Below are 23,845 nucleotides of genomic sequence, written 5' to 3' on the forward strand. Positions count from 1 at the left end.
CTCTTCCTTTTGCCTTCCACTTTCCCCAGCATCATTGTCTTCTCCAGGCTTTGCTGTCTCCTCATGATGTGGCCAAAGTACTTCAACTTTGTCTCTAGTCTCCTTCCCTCCAATGAGCAGTCGGGCTTTCTTTCCTGGAGGATGGACTGGTTGGATCTTCTCGCAGTCCAAGGCACTCTCAGCACTTTCCTCCAGCACCACAGCTCAAAAGCATCTCTCTTCCTTCGCTCTGCCTTCCCCAAGGTCCAGCTCTCACATCCGTAGGTGACTACAGGGAAGACCATGGCTTTAATAGGCAATTGATCTTGGTTGCCAGTCTGATGTCTCTACTCTTTACTATTTTATCGAGATTGGACATTGCTCTCCTCCCAAGAAGGAAGCGTCTCCTGATTTCCTGGCCACAGTCTGCATATATGCAAAACTCATATAGCAAACCAATAAACATTAAAGCAATAACAGTAAAACATCAAAACAATACATCGTGACACTTAAAACTAGGGCCGGGCCAAATGTAATGAATAAATTAAAAGTGCTAGACATGACAGGTTTGAATCCTAGAATTTCAAAACCTAAAATCCCATTGGCTTTTTTTGGAGCCAACAATGTGATGTGGCGGCAAAAAAAGCCAATGGGATTTTGGCCTGCATCAATAGGAGCATAGTGTCTAGATCTAGGGAAGTCATGCTCCCCATGCTCTATTCTGCTTTGGTTAGACCACATCTGAAATACTGTGTCCAATTCTGGGCACCACAATTCAAGAGAGATATTGACAAGCTGGAATGTGTCCAGAGGAGGGTGACTAAAACGATCAAGGGTCTGGAGAACAAGCCCTATGAGGAGCGGCTTAAGGAGCTGGGCATGTTTAGCCTGAAGAAGAGAAGGCTGAGAGGGGATATGATAGCCATGTATAAATATGTGAGAGGAAGCCACAGGGAGGAGGGAGCAAGCTTGTTTTCTGCTTCCCTGGAGACTAGGACGCAATGGAACAATGGCTTCAAACTACAAGAGAGGAGATTCCATCTGAACATGAGGAAGAACTTCCTGACTGTGAGAGCCGTTCAGCAGTGGAACTCTCTGCCCCGGAGTGTGGTGGAGGCTCCTTCTTTGGAAGCTTTTAAACAGAGGCTGGATGGCCATCTGTCAGGGGTGATTTGAATGCAATATTCCTGCTTCTTGGCAGGGGGTTGGACTGGATGGCCCATGAGGTCTCGTCCAACTCTTTGATTCTATGATTCTATGAGTTGGAAGAGACCTCATGGGCCATCCAGTCCAACCCCGTTCGGCCAAGAAGGAGGAAAATCGCATTCAAAGCACCCCTGACAGATGGCCATCCAGCCTCTGCTTAAAGGTTCCCAAGAAGGAACTCCATTCTGCCAAGAAGCAGGAATATCGCATTCAAAGCACCCCCGACAGATCGTTATTATTATTATTATTATTATTATTATTATTATTATTAAACTTTATTTGTACCCCACTAGCATCTCCCGAAGGACTCGATGCAGCTTACAAAGGCCAAGGCCTCAATACACAACATAACAATACAAAAACTAAAGCAAATTAAAAACAATTAAAGCAATATAAACAACAAGCAATAAACAATACATTAAGACACAATAAAACTGGGCCGGGCCAGAGTAATGGGCACTCAAGGGCTGGGCTTCTCAGTGTCTATGCCAGAGTTTTTAAGGTTGGCTTTGAGCCCATCTTTAAATCTCTTTTCCTGCCCACCAACATTTCGTTTCCCGTTCTTGAGTACTGATTAGAGTAACTGCTTTGGTTCTCCTTGTCTAAAAAACACTAAGGTGATGGTGTCTGTGTTCTGGGATAAGGAGGGCTTGCTGCTAGTGGACTACCTTCAAAATGGTTCCACCATCAATGCACGGTATTACATTGAACTTTTGGACAAATTGAAGGCAGCTTTGAACGCCAAAAGGTGTGGCAAGCTGTCCAAAGGAATATTGTTCCTACAAGACAACACCTCCACTCACACTGCACAATCAACCATGGCAAAACTGGTGGAGCTAGGCTTCCACCTGGTTGACCATCTACCTTATTCACCAGATCTAGTTCCATCCGACTATCATCTATTTCCAAACCTGAAGAAACACCTCAACGGTGCCAAATTTCACACTATTTCTGATGTTGTGGCTGCTACGGAAGACAGGTTTGAGGCACAACTGAATAGATTACTGCAACGCACTCTACATGGGGTTGCCTTTGAAACTGCAACTAGTCCAACAGTCGGCAGCCAGACTGCTCACTGAAGTGTCATACAGGGAGCATACCACCCCCTGTTACGTCAACTCCACTGGCTGCCAGTCCATTTCCGAGCACAATTCAAAGTGCTGGTCTTGGCCTATAAAGCCCTATATGACTCTGGACCAGCTTACTTGTCCAAACATATCTCCCTCTACGTTCTGCCTCGTAGTTTAAGATCTGCCGGGGAGGCCCTGCTCTTGGTCCAACCAGCTTCGCCAACGCGGCTGGTGGGGACAAGGGACAGGGCCTTCTCGGTAGTGACCTCCCACCTGTGGAATTCGCTCTCCAGCGAAATTAGATCAGTGTCCTCCCTCCTTTCTTTCAGAAGAAAACTGAGACGTGGTTGTGGAACCAGGCTTTTGGCTAATGGATATAACGGCACCTGAACAGTGAATTGGACCAGACAACGGTTGTTATAATGAAAATGTTTGTATGATTGATAATTAATGTTGTTTTAATGTGTTGATATGATTTTATTCTGCTTTTATAATTGTAAATATTGCAGCATCGAATCGCTGCCATTGTGAGCCGCTCTGAGCCCCCCTGCAGGGGTGAGAAGAGCGGAGTAAAAATGATGTAAATAAATAAAATCCTTCTTTTTGCAAGGCTTACAGAATGTGGAATATCGATGTAAGAAGTGTGTTGATATCAGTGGAGAGTGTTCCGTCTCCCAAGAAACGTGTTTTGTTTCAGAGCTGCTGCAGTTTTGCAAAGCCTAAAGAGCAGCCAGAGGTAGGAGAGCCAGTTTGCAAAGCCAGTCTGCAGGCCTTCTCTGCAATGATTGGCCCAGAGAGTAACTTTAGAGCCCGCCCTTCGTCCCGGGGAGAGTCTCCATTTTAGAAGCCTGTTCAGTTCTAAAGAAGCAATTGGATGTGCTGGAGGCCAAGAAAAGGTAGCTCTGACAAACCACTGCAAAAACAATTGAGAACAATTAAGAATTGAGTTAGAGAATTGAGATAGAAGCTAAATTGAGTTATAGAATTGGGAATTAGAGAAGACAATTGAGATATTAGTTAGATAAGCTTAATTGAGCTATAGACAGGAATTGAGAAGAGTTAGTATAGATAGTATTTTGTGTTTATGGTTATAGAGAGAGTTGACACTCATAGAATCAAAGAGTTGGAAGAGACCTCATGGGCCATCCAGTCCAACCTCATTCTGCCAAGAAGCAGGAATATTGCATTCAAATCACCCCTGACAAATGGCCATCCAGCCTCTGCTTAAAAGCTTCCAAAGAAGGAGCCTCCACCACACTCTGGGGCAGAGAGTTCCACTGCTGAACAGCTCTCACAGTCAGGAAGTTCTTCCTCATGTTCAGGTGGAATCTCCTCTCTTGTAGTTTGAAGCCATTGTTCCCTTGCGTCCTAGTCTCCAAGGAAGCAGAAAACAAGCTTGCTCCCTCCTCCCTGTGACTTGCTCTCACATATTTATACATGGCCCTCATCATATCTCCTCTCAGCCTTCTCCTCTTCAGGCTAAACATGCCCAGCTCCTTAAGCCGTTCTTCATAGGGCTTGTTCTCCAGTCACCCTCCTCTGGAGACATTCCAGCTTGTCAATATCTCTCTTGAATTGTGGTATTGACAAGCTGGAATGTGTCCAGAGGAGGGCAACTAAAATGATCAAGGGTCTGGAGAACAAGCCCTATGAGGAGCGTCTTAAAGAGCTGGGCATGTTTAGCCTGAAGAAGAGAAGGCTGAAAGGTGACATGATAGCCATGTATAAATATGTGAGAGTAAGCCACAGGGAGGAGGGAGCAAGCCTGTTTTCTGCTTCCTTGGAGACTAGGACGCAATGGAACAATGGCTTCAAACTACAAGAGAGGAGATTCCATCTGAACATGAGGAAGAACTTCCTGACTGTGAGAGCCGTTCAGCAGTGGAACTCTCTGCCCCGGAGTGTGGTGGAGGCTCCTTCTTTGGAAGCTTTTAAGCAGAGGCTGGAGAGTATGTGGAATAAATATCAAGTTTCATCTTCCTATCTCATTACTTTCTGGGTAAAGCCAAAGACTTATCAGCAGCCCCTCGTATTCTTTATTTTTGCCTTGGAGTATCTTGCAGAAGACATTGAAACAAGGTGGGAATCACACAGTATATGTCCAGTTATCTCTTCTGGGAGTCCAACTAGACACACAACAATTACTTTTAAAATGTCATTCCTCCAAGAAAACAATAAAGCTCTCCTTCTCTTCACTTTAAATCTAAAACCTCCTTGGGAGGGTCTGGCTTAAAGAAAAGGACCATTTAAAGGTGATGAGATGGGACTGATGGCTTCATAGAATCATAGAATCAAAGAGTTGGAAGAGACCTCATGGGCCATCCAGTCCAACCCCATTCTGCCAAGGAGCAGGAATATTGCATTCAAATCACCCCTGACAGATGGCCATCTAGCCTCTGTTCCAAAGCCTCCAGAGAAGGAGCCTCCACCACACTCCGGGGCAGAGAGTTCCACTGCTGAACGGCTCTCACAGTCAGAAAGTTCTTCCTCATGTTCAGATGGAATCTCCTCTCTTGTAGTTTGAAGCCATTGTTCCGTGTCCTAGTCTCCAGGGAAGCAGAAAACAAGCTTGCTCCCTCCTCCCTGTGGCTTCCTCTCACATATTTATACATGGCTATCCTATCTCCTCTCAGCCTTCTCTTCTTCAGGCTAAACATGTCCAGCTCCTTAAGCCGCTCCTCATAGGGCTTGTTCACATAGGGCTTCACAGAGACTGGACTCTGGATCCTTCAAATCCCAGCCCTAAGCACTAAAATGCAGTGGGTGTCGAAATGTATCCAAATCAATTAAAATTAGATTCCATTAATTTTTCATTTCAAAAGCATCCACTCCCTGTTAAATTCTGTTCCAGGAGGTTCTCATCCCCCTGCTGAGTGAAGACAAATTTTGTGAGTCCCGTAGAGGGAAAAGCTCAGGCCAAGATTGCTTTCCTGTCTCCCAGCTGCATATATAGCATAACAAGGGAAGTGAGGCTAAAGGCAAAGGGAGGGGAAAAGCAAGAGGAGTCCTTCCTTGCATTGTTTCACTCTAAAGCAGCCCCAGGACATTGTCTTTCCTGGCCAAAAAAACATACAGCAGCAACAGTAAGGACATCTCTCCTTGCGCTATGCTACTCTGCTGCTGAGTATGCATGCCCAATGTGGAACACATCTCACCACGCTAAAACAGTGGATGTGGCTCTTAATGAGACATGCCGCATTATCACGGGGTGTCTGCGCCCTACACCACTGGAGAAATTACACTGTCTAGCCGGTATCGCACCACCTGACATCCGCTGGGAAGTAGCAGCCAATAGTGAAAGGACCAAGGCAGAGACATCTCCAGCCCACCCGCTGTTTGGGTATCAGCCAGCACGTCAACAACTTAAATCAAGACATAGTTTTCTAAGATCTACAGAGACACTCACTGGAACATCTCAGCAAGTGAGAGTCCAAACGTGGCAGGCTCAAACCCAGAACCTCAACCAACGGCTGAGAGACTCCCCCCTGGGCACACAGAAGACTGGGCGACTTGGAAGGCGCTGAACAGACTGTGCTCTGGCACCACAAGATGCAGAGCCAGCCTTCAGAAATGGGGCCACAAAGTGGAATCCACAACATGCGAGTGTGGAGAAGAGCAAACCACTGACCACCTGCTGCAACACAACCTGAGCCCTGCCACATGCACAAGGGAGGACCTTCTTGCGGCAACACCAGAGGCACTCCAAGTGGCCAGATACTGGTCAAAGGACATTTAATCAACCACCAAGCTTGCAAACTTTGTGTTTTGTCTGTTTGTTTTTGTTAAAAATGTAATACAAATGTCTGGTTGCTACTGACACGATAAATAAATAGCAACACTAAAGGGTGACTGTAAAGTCCTTTTTCACTTGAAAGTGTCAGTGGTTAACGTATCTTGCTAATGAACCCAATTAATGTGTTGTCAAAGGCTTTCATGGCCGGAATCATTGGGTTGCTGTGAGTTTTATGGGCTGTTTTGCCATGTTCCAAAAGCATTCTCTCCTGACATTTCACCCACATCTACGGCAGGCATTCTCAGAGGTTGTGGGGTCTGTTGGAAACTAGGCAAGCGGGGTTTATGTATCAGTGGAATGTCCAGAGTGGGAGAAAGAACTTTTGTCTGTTGGAAGCAAGTGTAAATGTTGCAATTGGCCAGCTTGATTAGAATTGAATAGCCTGGAAGCTCCAAAGCCTGCCTACTTCCTGCCTGGGGGAATCCTTTGTTGGGATGTGTTAGCTGGTCCTTAAATCAAGAAATAGTTTTCTAAGATCTACAGACACACTCGCTGGAACACCCCAGCAAGCGAGAGTCCAAAAGTGGCAGGCTCGAACCCAGAGCCTCAATCAATGGCTGATACCAAATGAGAGACTCCCCCCTGGGCACACAGAGGACTGGGCGACTTGGAAGGCGCTGAACAGACTGCGCTCTGGCACCACAAGATGCAGAGCCAATCTTAAGAAATGGGGCCACAAAGTGGAATCCACGACATGCGAGTGCGGAGAAGAGCAAACCACTGACCACCTGCTGCAATGCAACCTGAGCCCTGCCACATGCACAAGGGAGGACCTTCTTGCGGCAACACCAGAGGCACCCCAAGTGGCCAGATACTGGTCAAAGGACATCTAATCAACTACCAATACAAATGTCTGGTTGCTGATGACACAATAAATAAGCTGGCCCTGGTTGTTTTATGTTTGGGTTTCCCCTGTTTCTGAGTGTTGTTCTTTATTTACTGTCTTGATTTTAGAGGTTTTTTTAATACTAGTAACAAGATTTTGTTCATTTTCATGGGTTCCTCTTTTCTGTTAAAACTGTCCACATGCATGTGGATTTCAATGGCTTCTCTGTGTAGTCCGGCATGGTGGTTGTTAGAGTTGTTCAACATATCTATGTTCTAATTGACCTAATTAACTTCATCTCCCCATTGTACAGTATTATGTAGCCTTGCTTCATGACACTATTTGAAGGTAAAGATTCCTCAGTCCGAATGGAAATCGTTTGGAGCCCAGACTGAAGATGGAGAAGCCAAATCCACCAAACCCTGTTGATGAAAGAGACAGCAATAAAGTGTGTAGAACAAGAAGTGTTGAATTTTGTGGAAAAATGGAACAAGATGCCCTGGAGGAGACAGAGTTAAGCGCAAACCTTCCGGGCCAACGCTTCCGGCGCTTCTGCTTCCAGGAGACCATGGAGCCCCGAGAGATTTGCAGCTGCCTCCACTCTCTCTGTGGACTGTGGCTGAAGCCTGAGCAACACTCCAAGGCGGAGATGCTGGACCTGGTGATCCTGGAGCAGTTCCTGGCCATCCTTCCTCCAGAGATGGAGCGCTGGGTGAGGGAATGTGGGGCAGAGACCAGTTCCCAGGCTGTGGCTTTGGCGGAAGGATTCCTCCTGAGTCGGGCAGAAGAAGAGAAGGCGCTGCAGGAAGAGCAGCAGGAGAGAGAGGTCCTTCAGGTCCAGGAAGTCCCATTGGAAGCCAGCAAGGCATTCCCTTCCAGGTGGATCAAGCTGGAGGAGGACGAGGACATAAGAGCTGCTCCACCAGGTGAGAGGTCTTTTACTTAGTTTTTCATTCTCAAGGATGTGGGTAAATTGTAGACTGCTTTGAGCAGTGTTTCTCAACCTGGGGGTCGCAACGGGGGATATCAGAGGGGTCACCAAAGACCATCAGAAAACACAATCTTTTCTATTGCTCATGGAAGTTTCGCGTGCCAGGCTTGGTCCAATTCCGTTGTTGGTGGAGTTCAGAATGCTCTTTGATTGTAGGTGAACTATAAATCCCACCAACTACAACTCCCAAAAGACAAAATCATTTATTGCGGGTGTTATGTTCCAGGATCACCCACGATAAGTGAAAATCCACGAAGTAGGGATGTTTGTGCGGGGAAGGAAGAAAAGGAAGCAAGCCCTCCTACTCCTTTCCCCCTCCTCCTTCCCCTCACGATCTTTTGGTGCAGTGGTTCTCAACCTTCCTAATGCCACTACCCCTTAATATGCTTCCTCATGTTATGGTGACCCCCAACCATAAAATTAGTTTCGTTGCTACTTCATAACTCATTTTGCTGCTGTTATGAATAGTAACAGACTGGGGGAGGGTATTGATTTTGTCCTGTGGGGAGTTGTAGTTGCTGGGATTTATAGTTCACCTACAATCAAAGAGCATTCTGAACTCTACCAGCGATGGAACTGAATCAAACTTGGCACACAGAATTGCCATGACCAACGGAAAATACTGGAAGGGTTTGGTGGGCACTGACCTTGAGTTTTGGGAGTTGTAGTTTACCTACATCCAGAGAGAACTGTAGACTCAAACAATGATGGATCTGGACCAAACTTGGCATGAATTCTCAGTATGCCCAAATGTAAACACTAGTAGAGTTTGGGGAAATAGACGTTGACATTGGGAGTTGGGAGTTGTAGTTGCTGCGATTTATAGTTCACTTACAATCAAAGAGCATTCAAACCCTACCAAGGATTGAATTGGGCCAAACCTCCCACACAGAACCTCAATGACCAACAGAAAACACTGTGTTTTCTGGTGGTCTTTTGTGACCCTCTGACACCCCCTCGCGACCCCTCCAGGGGTCCCGACCCCCAGGTTGAGAAACACTGTTTTGGTGCCTTCGGCTTGCACAACTCTGAACCTTTGGAAAGGAAGCAAGCTCTCCTCTTCCTCCTTTCCCCCCTCCTCCTTCCCTGCTTGCATTGGGAAGGGAAGGGAAGGGAAGTAAGCAAGCCTCCCTCCTCCTCCTTTTCCCTCTACTCTTTCCCCACATGATCTTCTGGTGGCTTCATCTTGCACAACTTCAAACCTTTGGAAAGAAGCAAGCCCTCCTTCTCCTTTTCCACCTCCTTCCCCGCAAAACAGCAAGAAAGCGAACCGCGATATAGCGAGGAAACACTATATCTGGTATTTGTGCCAAATTTGATCCAGTGAATGAAAACCCATCCTGCATATCAGATATTTACATTACGATTCATAATGTAAGAGTAGCAAAGTTACAGTTATGAAGTAGTGATATCGAGCTCTTTTGGGAGGGTCTTCCCAGCGGGGAAGATCCCTGGAGATCGCAAAAGGGATCTTTGACCTTGGTGAGCTGCCAGCAAAAGCCAATCCAAAGCGCAAAATATTAAGACTTAATCCCACCAGAGGCTGAAGAGGTATCCAGTGACCGAAGCGTTTATTTAGCGATTCAGCTGAAAAGGATGCATTACAGGGATATTTCCTCTATAAGCATGCAGTACAGTGAATTTCAGGTATATTTATACAGGCAAAACAAAGAAATCCCGGTTTGAATCTTCCGCCCGCCTCCTGTCAGTCCCCTCTGTCCTGATTGGCCGGCTCCAGAACAGCTGGGAGGAGGCTTGGCCGCTGGTCCCGCCTTCCCTCCAATCGCCGGCCGCTGTCGCTTCCAGGGGGCCAATCAGAGCCCTTGGAGCACCTCCGGAGATTGTCCAATCAGCGGCCAGGAGGCGGGACGTATCTTGACAGCGCAGAGGGGCGGATTGCCTGGAGGCGTCCGCCAGCTGATTGAACACCTTTTGTTCTTCGCATGGCAGGGAGGCGGAAGGGGAGACAAGGGATTTCCTGGGTTCCGATAAAAGATGTGTATAGGCAAAAAAAGGGTGGCTATGGGTGGTGTCTGGATCTCAACCCTGTGGCAAAGAGAGTCCTTTGTCTCAAGGGAGCGTACACAAAACACCATGATTGATTTAATCAGTCTGTTTTTCCGGGCTTTTTGGCTGACAAATCTCTGGCTTTTGTTCGTCTGACTCTGAAAACAAAGCCATAAGATTTGCCAGTACTGATCCATGCAATGTCAATATGAATGGAGTTTCTTCCAAGGAAATTGGATTTCCTTAACTGTAATCCCCAGGTCACATACTCTTTTATAGGGTAAAGTTCAAGAGGGGAGAAGCAAGGAAAGGGGCGAGGGTACATCTCATTTCATTTCATTACAGATCATATATTTCATATAGATATTCTTCATGGACTTTTATAACTCATAGATTTCATAGGAAAGATCCCCGTCCCATCCCCATAAAGTTTATTAGAAGAACACAGCAATTTAATAAGGGCAACCAGCAGAGTTCTTGAGGTTTGATCCTTTGCAACAAGAGCACGCACACACAGGCGGGGGGGCTCCTTTCCCCCAAGCGGCTTGGGTTTGAGTTCAGAAAGGAAGCCCGTGGAGCCAGGGCACCAAGTCAATCAGAAAGGGCAGAAAAGGTCCGCAGAGAGTCCGCAAATGGTGGAGAGTGGGGCAATGTCCTTTGGGGAACTGCATTTCCCTGATCAGGGGCCAGGGTCCAGTGCACAAGCCAGAGAATTCACAGAGAGAAAACAGGAACCCAGTTATGTGTGCTGGGTCAGGAAGCAGCAGAATCCATTGTCCGGCCCTTGGTGAACTACAAATGCTTGGGGGGGGGGGGGGGGAAGATGCTCTGCATCAGTAGCAATGAAAATAATGTTATCGTTGGGGGCCACCACAACATGAGGCACTGTATTAAGGGGTTGCAGCATTAGAAAGTTTGAGAACCACTGGCTTAGAGCCATCAAAATGAACTCTGAAAAACACATAAATTGACTTTCTCTATATTGTTTGGCCTTTTGCAGAAGATGAATTAAGGATGCTGGGAAGATGTGAAACAAGCAAAATGGCTTCCTTGGGCCAGGAACAGGTAAAAGGGTGGAAGTAGAAATGAACTGCATCCCACGACATTTGTTTTGTATAGCTCTGCGAAGTTTCTTCTCACAATATTTTTTGTCGTGTCAGGAGCGTCCTGTTGTGAGAGAATTGGCCGTCTGCAAGGACGTTGCCCAGGGGACGCCCGGATGATTTTTGATGTTTTATCATCCTTGTGGGAGGCTTCTCTCATGTCCCCGCATGAGGAGCTGGAGCTGATAGAGGGAGCTCATCCGCCTCTCCCCGGATTCGAACCTGCAACCTGTCGGTCTTCAGTCCTGCCTGCACAGGGGTTTAACCCACTGCGTCACAATATATTCCGTATCCATTTTGGCACATGCTGTCTTGACATCACGTCCTCTCCATAAATTGAAACGATTTCACGATGAATCACAGTGGCGTTCATGCCCTTAGCATTTAGGTAGCGTATTATAGCTTGAACTTCGTACTTGGAGGGAAAGGGAATGAGGACGCTCATCTCTAACCATCACTACAATGGCAGTTGATGAGCTACTGACGACTGGCACTGCTCGTTCACTTCCGCTGGGTTCTGTTGTATGTCAGCCCATTCAGCCTGTGATTGTGTCTAATGATCAGGCTGCTTTGGATGATGGGAATGACAATGTTGTGTCTAATGATCAGGTTGCTTTGGATGATGGGAATGACAATGTTAGGTTCTTGTGGGTTTTTTCGGGCTATAGGGCCATGTTCTAGAGGCATTTCTCCTGACGTTTCGCCTGCATCTATGGCAAGCATCCTCTGAGGTAGTGAGGTCTGTTGGAATTAGGACAATGGGTTTATATATCTGTGGAATGGCTGGGGTGGGGCACAGAGCTCTTCTCTGTCCTGAGTCCCCATGGGGTAATAGGGCGGGATAGAAATAAAGTTTCTTGTTATTGTTATTATTACTATTATTGATCTGTGTGTCCAAAATCTCTTCTTTCAGGAGATGTTTGGGGATGTGTCTATACATTTCAGTGAGGCGGAGTGGGCCCTGCTGGATCCATCTCAACGGACCCTGCATTGGGAGGTCATGGAGGAGAATTATAAGATGGTAGCTTCTCTTGGTAAGGAGCCCTCAGCCTCTTGGTTGATAAAACTCTGTTAAGCAGTCCCATCTCTTTTTACAATCTTGCTGCATAGAATGTCAAGTGATGAAGCTTCTTTTCTGCTGCTTTGCAGTAAGGGCCATTGGGCAGTGGAATATGCTACCAAGGAGTGTGGTGGATGGCCGTCAGTTGGACATGCTTTGATTATGTATTTTGGCAGGGCAGGAGGTTGGATTTGATGGATCTTGTGATCTCTTCCTGTTGGAAATTACAACCTTCTTCGAGTCTCTTTTAGTAATTCATTTATAATACCGTTGCTTATTTATTGTGCGTATGTTCTGGTATGCAGCTTTCTTTCCTTGCTCTATGTTTTTTCGTGAGAAGTTGTGGGAGGGGCTGCAGACCGCATGATCCACTCTGAGAAGAACACAGAGCACAGACTTCTTTAGACTAGACTTTGGAACTGCTCAGATCGCAGACTTGAAAAGACTTGCCTGCTGTTATTGTAAGAGATGGCACAGAAACTATCTCAAACATATCTGTAACTGACTGATAAGTTGTGTACCTGTGTATGCTGAACACATGAAGGTTGTGAGTAAACCAAATATGTCATTTTTACCAAAGTCTACTTTATTTTGTCTCTTGAGTGCATAATATAAAACAAGTTGTTTTATGGGGGAGTAGATATATTTTTGGGCACTAAAAAACACTTCTGAGGAACTGCTATGCTTTATGCCCTGGCAAATCTCTGTTTCCTAACAGATCAGACACAACAGGTTGGTCAGTCTAACAACTGAAGCCAATTGCCTTACATAATTACATTTGGTTGCCTACCACTTGAGAGATTCTACTCAAACAGGTTTTTGGCTCTACTCTAAAAGGTTATGATCTCTAAAAGGTCATGCTTTTTCTAAAACTTCCAACTTTATGATTCTAGGGAGGGAATAAACCAGTGGTTCTCAACTTATGGGTCCCCAGGTGTTTTGACCTACAACTCCCAGAAACCTCCGCCAGTTTACCAGGATTTCTGGGAGTTGGAGGCCAAAACATCTGGGGACACGCAGGTTGAGAACCACTGGAATAAACTATTCCCATCTGGGTGCTATTTCTGAGGAGATACTCTTCACAGGGAATGTTTTCTCAAAAACATAAGACGGTTGGACTGAATGGCCCATGAGGTCTCTTCAAACTCTATGATTCTAAAGAAGGAGCCTCCACCACACTCCAGGGCAGAGAGTTCCACTGTTAAACAGCTCTCAGGAAGTTCTTCCTCATGTTCAGGTGGAATCTCTTTTTCTGTAGTCTGAAGCCATTGTTCTGCGTCCTAGTGTAAGCTATGCTGTGATGGGAGTTATTACCCAAAAACTTCCAGAAATGCCACAGGTTCCCCATTCCTTGCATAAAGCAGGATTGCCTCCTCCATAGCAAAAATCTCATCTCTCCTACTTTATCATTCTCTCAGTCACAACATTTCTGGTAGGTGACTGAGGTCATGTATTTCTTTTCTAATGCTTTCCTACTGTTTTGTCTCTGTTCTCTCAAGGTGGTGATGGACAGGAGAGTAAAAATGGTGGAGTGTGGCTGGAACCATCAAGATGTTATGAGGAGGAAGAGGAGGGCATGAGAATGGAAACAGAAAACAAAAGAAACCAGTGTCCTTCTGATACCTGGGAAATCCCAATTCACAAAGAAACAGATCAAAGCAGGGATATCTGGGACTGCCTTGACTACGAGAGCGACTTCTTCAATCAGGCATTATATCTTGATAGTAATAGTACAAAACATATTGAGAGCGGACGGCCTGAATGCCATCAATTGGAAGAAAGCTTTGGATATAATATAGATCTTTCTGACAGTCAGAAATCCCATATAGTGGAAAAGTCCTGTGCTCGCCTGGAATATGGGAAAGGCCTCGTTCAAAATGGAGACCCCGACAGGCATCAGAATAGTCCCACAGAAGGAAAAACATACACAGGTCTGGCTTGTGTGAAGAGTTTCAGTGAGAAATCGGACTCTTTGCGCCATCAAAAAACCCACATGGATGAAAAGCAACATAAATGCCAAGAGTGTGGGAAATGTTTCCGTCATAAAGGACACCTTAACGTACACCAAAGAACCCACACAGGAGAGAAGCCATATAAATGCCTGGAGTGTGGGAAAAGCTTTCCTGAGAAAAGAAATCTTCCTAGGCATGAAATGAATCACAGAGGAGAGAAACCCTATAGATGCCTGGTGTGTGGGAAGAGATATATCTTAAAACCAGACCTTGAAACTCACCTGGAGAGTCACGGAGGATTAAAACCACACACATGTCTGGCGTGTGGAAAGAGTTTCAGTCAGAAAGGATGCCTCAAAAGACATGAAAGAACCCACACAGGAGAGAAGCCATATAAATGCCTGGAGTGTGGGAAAGGCTTTGCTGAAAAGAGCAATTTCACTGTGCACTTAAGGATTCATACAGGAGAGAAACCCTATAAATGCTTGGAGTGCGGGAAGGGTTTTCGCTTCCTATCATTCCTTAAAGGTCACCAGAATACTCACACAGGAGCAAAACCATATACATGCCTGGAGTGTGGGAAGAGTTTCAGTCTGAGAGAAAACTTCAACAGACACAAAAAAACTCCACGCAGAAGAGAAGCCATATAAATGCCTAGAGTGTGGGAAAGAATTTACTCAGAAGAGAAGTCTCATTGGGCATGAAATGAATCACCGAGGAGAGAAACCCTATAAATGCCTGGCGTGTGGGAAGGGCTACATTTTCAAATCGGATCTCAAGGCTCACCAGAAAAATCATAAAGGAGTGGAATTGTACATAATCCAAGAGTGTGGGACAGATTTCAGTCAGGAATCAGCCTTCAGTAAGCACCAAAATATTCACAAAATGCCAAAAACACGTAGACAAAAGTTGATCTAGTTTTTGTATGGATTCTCCTCTGTTTAATCTTAAAGTTGGTTCAAGATGTCTTGGGTCTTATTTCGGCAGACTTTAAGGAAGAGCCTGGCAAGTTCAGTTCAGTATTGGCCTTCTGGCACTGTTCATGCTTTACTGGCTGATATGATAGTCACGTGCATTCAGAACTTAGCTTGATCTATTTTGTGTCCTGGCTTTCGGTGGGGCCCCAATCCGTTTTGGGAGGTCAGATATTTGGGTTGTTGTAGGTTTTTTGGGTTGTATGGCCAAGTTCTAGAAATTGTTGCAACCCAGATCAGGAAACGAGACCATAAGATTAAGTCCATAAGATTAAATTAAACACTTGACTGTGGGAAAAAACAATAATTTTTTATTGATGAAAAATGGTTACAAAATAGAGGAAAATGCAAAGTCAAAAAGCCACAGTAAAATTCAGCAGTCAGGAATATCTCTGAACTAGATCAAAATTCCAAAAGCAACATTATAAAAACCTGGAACCTGTTAGCATCTCACTAACCGTACTTGGAAACTAGAAGCCTCTGGGAATGCAGGCCATGGGAAATGGGAACTCTGCCAAGGTAATGCCTCAGTCTAAACGATGCTTGATCTAACGAGACTGCGTGGGGGAATCATAGAATCATAGAATCAAAGACTTGGAAGAGACCTCATGGGCCATCCAGTCCAACCCCATTCTGCCAAGAAACAGGAATATTGCATTCAAATCACCCCTGACAGATGGCCATCCAGCCTCTGTTTCAAAGCTTCCAAAGAAGGAGCCTCCACCACACTCCGGGGCAGAGAGTTCCACTGCTGAACGGCTTTCACAGTCAGGAAGTTCTTCCTCATGTTCAGATGGAATCTCCTCTCTTGTAGTTTGAAGCCATTGTTCCGCGTCCTAGTCTCCAAGGAAGAAGTAAACAAGCTTGCTCCCTCCTCCCTGTGGCTTCCTCTCACATATTTATACATGGCTATCATATCCCCTCTCAGCCTTCTCTTCTTCAGGCTAAACATGCCCAGCTCCTTAAGACACTTAAAACTAAATAAACTGTTTCCAGACACGCCTCCAGGCTTGGAAGCCTCCTTTTCCTTTAATCTACTTGACCTTCGCAGACTCTGTGATTCACTCCTGTTTTTCCAAATCTGCCCTCTCCTATCCTCATTAAAAAAGGCAGGTGTTAGCTCCTCTGGAGAGTTATCACCACTTGATTCTGAAACATTCTCATCACTATGTCTAGTTTCACTTTCCCAGCCACTGCCCTCAGAATCAACAGTTTCCAAACCATCAGGGAAAAATACATGTTCAGTAGCCTGTTCAGTTGCATCAGGAAATACAATCAAAGAATCAGGTTCTGGTTCACACGGAGGCTGAGGGTCAGATTCACACGGAGGCTGAACCCCAACAGAAATATTCTCTCCTGATGTTTCACCTGCATCTGTGGCAGGCATCCTCAGAGGTAGTGAGGTCAGAATTTGTTTTCCATTTTCATTTTCAATTACATTATTTGGTGGGGAGGTGGAACCTCACTCATAGGCTCAAAACGCCTGGTCCTATGGTTGCAGGCCTTGGGTCTACGTACTGGGTCTTGCAGGGTCTGCAGCCAAATGTGTCGAGTTCGAAGCGTTCCTTACTTGGCGCTCGGTTGCAGACCCTGCAAGCCTGGGTGTGTAGGCCCGAGGCATGCACCCGTGGGCCTGGGTGCTTTGAGCCTACGGGTGCTTCTTCGTCTACATGTCCAGGCCTGGCAGGGCCTGCAGTTGAGCACCGAGTAAGGAGTGCTCCATACTTCCTTTCGTATTGATTGCATTTTTGTTTGTTTCCGTTTCGTGCCATCCGAATGAACGGAGCAGAACGGAAACATGAATGAAACGAATGGGGCAAATTTTGGGCCCATGACTAGTATCCACATTGGATTCTTCCTTATGTTTTATTTTTATTTTAGTAAAAGTTTACTGAAAGTTGCCTGCTTTCTTATATAACTTTGTACAATTATACAGACAAGGGTTGCATGCGGCTTTATGATATAATGGTTTGAGCTTGGGTGAATAGGGCTATAAGTCCCACTAGGCCATGGAAACCCACCTGATGACCTTGATGTAGTCATATTCTCTAAGCCTCAGAGAAGTCAAAAGAGAAAACCCTGCACTGGGGTCCCCTTAGGGTCACCATAAGCTGGAAATGGTTTTTAGACATAGAACAAAATCTCTGAGGAAACATACTATAGGCTCAGTCAGAGAAGTGTGCACCCTCTGTTAATCAGTAGACAAAAGGTGTCTTATTTACACCTGCCATATATACTGGAACCATCCAGAAACAAAACACTCCTGCGGGGAATGCCGTGGATGTAGCGTACCTGGATTTCAGTAAGGCCTTCGACAAGGTCCCCCATGACCTTCTGGCAAGGAAACTAGTCCAATGTGGGCTAGGCAAAACTACGGTGAGGTGGATCTGTAATTGGTTAAGTGGACGAACACAGAGAGTGCTCACTAATGCTTCCTCTTCATCTTGGAAAGAAGTGATAAGTGGAGTGCCGCAGGGTTCACCCCTGGGCCCGGTCTTGTTCAACATCTTTATTAATGACTTAGATGAAGGGCTAGAAGGCATGATCATCAAGTTTGCAGACGACACCAAATTGGGAGGGATAGCCAATAGTCCAGAGGACAGGAGCAGAATTCAAAACGATCTTGACAGATTAGAGAGATGGGCCAAAACTAACAAAATGAAGTTCAACAGTGACAAATGCAAGATACTCCACTTTGGCAGAAAAAAGGAAATGCAAAGATATAGAATGGGGGACAATGCCTGGCTCGAGAGCAGTACGTGTGAAAAAGATCTTGGAGTCCTCATGGACAACAAGTTAAACATGAGCCAACAATGTGATATGGCGGCAAAAAAAGCCAGTGGGATTTTGGCCTGCATCAAGAGGAGCATAGTGTCTAGATCTAAGGAAGTAATGCTACCCCTCTATTCTGCTCTGGTTAAACCACACCTGGAATATTGTGTCCAATTCTGGGCACCACAATTCAAGAGAGATATTGACAAGCTGGAATGTGTCCAGAGGAGGGCGACTAAAATGATCAAGGGTCTGGAGAACGAGCCCTATGAGGAGCGGCTTAGGGAACTGGGCATGTTTAGCCTGAAGAAGAGAAGGCTGAGAGGAGATATGATAGCCATGTATAAATATGTGAGAGGAAGCCACAGGGAGGAGGGAGCAAGCTTGTTTTCTGCTTCCTTGGAGACTAGGACGCGGAACAATGGCTTCAAACTACAAGAGAGGAGATTCCATCTGAACATTAGGAAGAACTTCCTGACTGTGAGAGCCGTTCAGCAGTGGAACTCTCTGCCCCGGAGTGTGGTGGAGGCTCCTTCTTTGGAAGCTTTTAAACAGAGGCTGGATGGCCATCTGTCAGGGGTGATTTGAATGCAATATTCCTGCTTCTTGGCAGAATGGGGTTGGACTGGATGGCCCAGGAGGTCTCTTCCAACTCTTTGATTCTATGATTCTATGATTCTGTGAATGCCATGAGCTGTTGCGAGGCGTAATTCCTAATCCAGCAGCAGCAAGGAGGAAAATTCATGGTCCAGCTGGCAAAACCTATTCAGCCCAACTGGACCTTCGGCCATACTTTTCCTGACACTGTCGCCATTGCCAGACTCCCTTCCCTTTGTTGGGCAAGGGGACTTATTAACAAAAGACCCTCCTCATAGATGTACAGCAGAGTGACTTAGCAGCAGCAGTGTGACCCAGTACCAGTAGCTCAAAGTGATAAAAAAGAAGAGAAACACACAGACCACTGTTATCTCTTCCCTAGGAGGCTTTTCTTTATAGCAAAATAATGTGGTTGCACTACTTAGAAGAACAAGGTTTCTATAAATAAAGTTCAACTTTCACACTGGAGCTTCATACGCAGGGGCGGCTCAACCCATTACGCAAAGTAAGCCTTTGCAGTATAGTTGGTTTTGCCCAGGGGCGCTCTTGAGGCGCTCTTGGGGGAAAATAGACCTTGACATATGCAAGTTGTAGTTACTGGGATGTATAGTTCACCTACAATCAAAAAGCATTCTGAACTCCACCAGTGATGGAATTGAACCAAATATGGCACACAGAACTCCCACGAAAAACAGAAAATATATATATCAGTGATTGGTTGTGTGGTCTGACCCACTTCCTGTGGTCAAAATACTGTGTGCTTACCATTGAAAATTACTTAGGGCCGCCTCTGTTCATATGTGACTTAGATGAAGGGCTAGAAGGCAGGATCATCAAGTTTGCAGACAACACCAAATTGGGAGGGAGAGCCAATACTCCAGAGGACAGGAACAGAATTCAAAACAATCTTGACAGATTACAGAGATGGGCCAAAACTAACAAAATGAAGTTCAACAGTGACAAATGCAAGATACTCCACTTTGGCAGAAAAAATGAAATGCAAAGATACAGAATGGGGGACGAGGCCTGGCTCGAGAGCAGTACGTGTGAAAAAGATCTTGGAGTCCTCGTGGACAACAAGTTAAACATGAGCCAACAATGTGATGTGGCAGCAAAAAAAGCCAATGGGATTTTGGCCTGCATCAATAGGAGCATAGTGTCTAGATCTAAGGAAGTAATGCTACCCTTCTATTCTGCTTTGGTTAGACCACATCTGGAATATTGTGTCCAATTCTGGGCACTACAATTCAAGAGAGATATTGACAAGCTGGAATGTGTCCAGAGGAGGGCGACTAAAATGATCAAGGGTCTGGAGAACAAGCCCTATGAGGAGCGGCTTAAGGAGCTGGGCGTGTTTCGCCTGAAGAAGAGAAGGCTGAGAGGAGATATCATAGCCGTGTATAAATATGTGAGAGGAAGCCACAGGGAGGAGGGAGCAAGCTTGTTTTCTGGAGACTAGGACGTGGAGCAATGGCTTCAAACTACAAGAGAGGAGATTCCACCTTGTATAGAAATGTTTATTATAAAGTGTTTATTATACTGTGTTTAAACTGTATTTATGTTTTACATTGGTTGCCGTGGCCTAGCTGTGAGAGATAGGTTGCCATGGTGACAAGGCAGAAGAGGAGGTGGGCGGAGCTTAAGGAGAAAAAGGTTTGAAAGTGACAGTTAATTTTCAGTCAGGAGGATGAGACCCTGAGAGGAGGAGCAGAGTCAGATAGGACTCTGGGAAAGTAGCAGAGTCAAGTAGGGACTCTGAGAAAGTAGTTCAGTCAGGAGGAAGAGACCCTGAGAAGAGGGCAGAGTCAGTTAGGGCTCTGTGGTGTGAAGCAGTATAGATTCAGTTAGTTCTTGGTATTTGTGAATATTTCTTCAGCAAGGGAGCTGAAGGAGAAACCTCGTTAGATTGCTTGAGTTAAAAAGAATCTAACAGAGGGGGTTTTAGGATCGCCAGTAGTGGAAGACTGGAGATCAGTGGTTTGATCCAGTATAGGACAAACAGTGAGAATATTCACAACAAGGAACACTGAAATAATAAAGCACTTCACTGAAGAAGGAGTTTATAAGATTGTAACATCAGAAGTCTGAATGTATCTCAACCAAGCCATATTGTAACCATCAAGCATATGCCAAGTTCAACATCTCAATATTGCAACAATACGCTCTGTTTAACAATAAACTTGTTCTCTTTGTATTTTAAACCTGCCTCCTCCATTGATTTTACGTTCGGTGCATTCCACTCTACCAAAGTTACCTTACAACGCAAATAGGGATAAACAGAGACTTTAAGACCAGTGTCTCTAAACATATTGGTGGCAGTTTAATTTAATAGCAGTCTCGGAACTTTCTTACATTTTTGGTGATCCCATTTGGTGGGATTAACGCACGACTTTACTTTTTATTGGTGGCATTGATACGTCTTTACACACCTGAACACGAGGAAGAACTTCCTGACTGTGAGAGCCATTCAGCAGTGGAACTCTCTGCCCCGGAGTGTGGTGGAGGCTCCTCCTTTGGAAGCTTTTAAACAGAGGCTGGGTGGCCATCTGTGGGGGGGGGGGGGGGCTGTGAATGGGGATGGCAGAAGGGGGTTGGACTGGATGGCCCATGAGGTCTCTTCCAACTCTTTGATTCTATGATTGTTCAGCAATGGAACTCTCTGCCCCGGAGTGTGGTGGAGGCTCCTTCTTTGGAAGCTTTTAAACAGAGGCTGGGTGGCCATCTGTCAGGGGTGATTTGAATGCAATATTCCTTCTTCTTGGCAGAATGGGGTTGGACTGGATGGCCCAGGAGGTCTCTTCCAACTCTAGGATTCTATGATTGTTCAGCAGTGGAACTCTCTGCCCCGGAGTGTGGTGGAGGCTCCTTCTTTGGAAGCTTTGAAACAGAGGCTGGATGGCCATCTGTCGGGGGTGCTTTGAATGCAATATTCCTGCTTCTTGGCAGATTGGGGTTGGACTGGATGGCCCAGGAGGTCTCTTCCAGCTCTTTGATTTGCAAGGGGAGGAGGTTGCCTCTTAGAGCAGAAAGGAGCCAAAGGGTTAAGTACCAGAGGGAGGGGCGTGGGAAGGGGCGTATCTTCCGCAGGAGAGAAGCTGGACCCGGCAAAGGAAAGAGAGAGCTGGGAAAGAGAGAGGAAGAGGAGAGACTTGGCTTTCCTTCTGCTCCTTGCTTCCCCTCCAGGGAGATGGGGTGAGTCATCCTCTCCCTACTGTCACATCTTTAGGGTTTTTGGGGGTCCCCAAATCTGGATGGAAGGGGGGTGAGGATGGCAGAAGGGGGAGAGAAGGGCAGAGAGGAAGGGGCACCCCACTCCCCAGTGGGTCACTCATCTAGGAAGCCAGGCTGCCTCTGGCACTGGAAGGCAAGTGGGAGAGGAGGAGGAGACAAAGGCCCTCCAGAGTCCATGGGGCAGGGCTGGGGACTACAACTCCCGGGATGCCTTTCGAGGCTGGAGGCGGGGCCTAAGGGCACGTGGGAAGGCAAAAGGGTGCTGGTGGACATTGCAGTGCCCCCCTCCCTTCCATTCAAGATTTCCCCTGACCCATTTCCTATAGACTGAGAGCAATGAAACTTGGCCCACAATGATGACTCTTTCTCTACCTAGGATGGGATATTTGTTTATCACTAGCCATCCCCTGCCATGCTTTGCAGTTGGTGGGGTTCAGAATGCTCTTTGATTGTAGGTGAACTAGAAATCCCAGCAACTCCAACTCCCAAAGGTCAAGATTCTATTTCCCCCCAAACTCCACCAAGGTTCACATTTGGGCATATTGAGTATTCGTGTGGAGTTTGGTCCAGATCCATCATTGTTTGAGTCCACAGTGAAGTTCTGTGTGCCCAGTTTGATTCAATTCCATCGTTGGTAGAATTCAGAGCGCTCTTTAATTGTAGGTGAACTAGAAATCCCAGCAACTACAACTCCCAAATGTCAAGATTCTATTTTCCCCAATCTCTTCCAGTATTTTCTGTTGCTCATGGGAGAACTGTGTACCAAGTTTGGTTCAATTCCATCGTTGGTGGGGTTCAGAATGCTCTGTGATTGTAGGTGTACTATAAATCCCAGCAACTACAACTCCCAAACGTCAAGATTCCATTTTCCCCAATCTCTACCAGTTTGGGCATATTGAGTATTCGTGTAGAGTTTGTTCCAGATCTATCATTGTTTGAGTCCGCAGTGATCTCTGGATGTAGGTGAACTACAACTCCCAAACCAAAGGACACTGCCCACCAAACCTTTGCAGTATTTTCTGTTGGTCATGGGAGAACTGTGTACCAAGTTTGGTTCAATTCCATCGTTGGTGGGGTTCAGAATGATCTGTGTTTGTAGGTGTACTATAAATCCCAGCAACTACAACTCCCAAATGTAAAGATTCCATTTTCCACAAACTCCACCAGTGTTCACATTTGGGCATATTGAGTATTCATGTAGAGTTTGGTCCAGATCCATCATTGTTTGAGTCCGCAGTGATCTCTGGATGTAGGTGAACTACAACTCCAAAACCAAAGGACACTGCCTACCAAACCTTTCCAGTATTTTCTGTTGCTCATGGGAGAACTGTGTACCAAGTTTGGTTCAATTCCATCGTTGGTGGGGTTCAGAATGCTCTGTGATTGTAGATGAACTATAAATCCCAGCAACTCCAACTCCCAAATGTCAAGATTCTATTTTCCCCAATCTCTTGCAGTATTTTCTGTTGGTCATGGGAGAACTGTGTACCAAGTTTGGTTCAATTCCATCGTTGGTGGGGTTCAGAATGCTCTGTGATTGTAGGTGAACTAGAAATCCCAGCAACTACAACTCCCAAAGGTCAAGATTCTATTTCCCCCCAAACTCCACCAAGGTTCACATTTGGGCATATTGAGTATTCGTGTAGAGTTTGGTCCAGATCCATCATTGTTTGAGTCCACAGTGACCTCTGGATGTGGGTGAACTACAACTCCAAAACCAAAGGACACTGCCCACCAAACCCTTCCAGTATTTTCTGTTGGTCATGGGAGAACTGTGTGCTAAGTTTGGTTCAATTTCATCGTAGGTGAGGTTCAGAATGCTCTGTGATTGTAGGTGTACTATAAATCCCAGCAACTACAACTCCCAAACGTCAAGATTCCATTTTCCCCAATCTCTACCAGTTTGGGCATATTGAGTATTCGTGTAGAGTTTGTTCCAGATCTATCATTGTTTGAGTCCGCAGTGATCTCTGGATGTAGGTGAACTACAACTCCAAAACCAAAGGACACTGCCCACCAAACCTTTCCAGTATTTTCTGTTGGTCATGGGACAACTGTGTGTCAAGTTTGGTTCAATTCCATCGTTGGTGGGGTTCAGAATGCTCTGTGATTGTAGGTGAACTAGAAATCCCAGCAACTACAACTCCCAAACGTCAAGACTCCATTTCCCCCAATCTCTACCAGTGTTCACATTTGGGCATACTGAGTATTCGTGTGGAGTTTGGTCCAGATCTATCGTTGTTTGAGTCCACAGTGATCTTTGGATGTGGGTGAACTACAACTC

The 23,845-nt window shown here is 45.8% G+C and overlaps 1 pseudogene; it reads left to right on the forward strand.

The window, feature by feature from the left end:
• The first annotated feature begins 2,003 nt into the window (after positions 1-2,003).
• The window catches only part of LOC137095990 (zinc finger protein 850-like), a 90,457-nt pseudogene continuing 68,615 nt past the window's right edge, over positions 2,004-23,845 (forward strand).

Source organism: Anolis sagrei, chromosome 2 (genome assembly GCF_037176765.1).
Source record: "Anolis sagrei isolate rAnoSag1 chromosome 2, rAnoSag1.mat, whole genome shotgun sequence".
NCBI lineage: Eukaryota > Metazoa > Chordata > Lepidosauria > Squamata > Dactyloidae > Anolis > Anolis sagrei.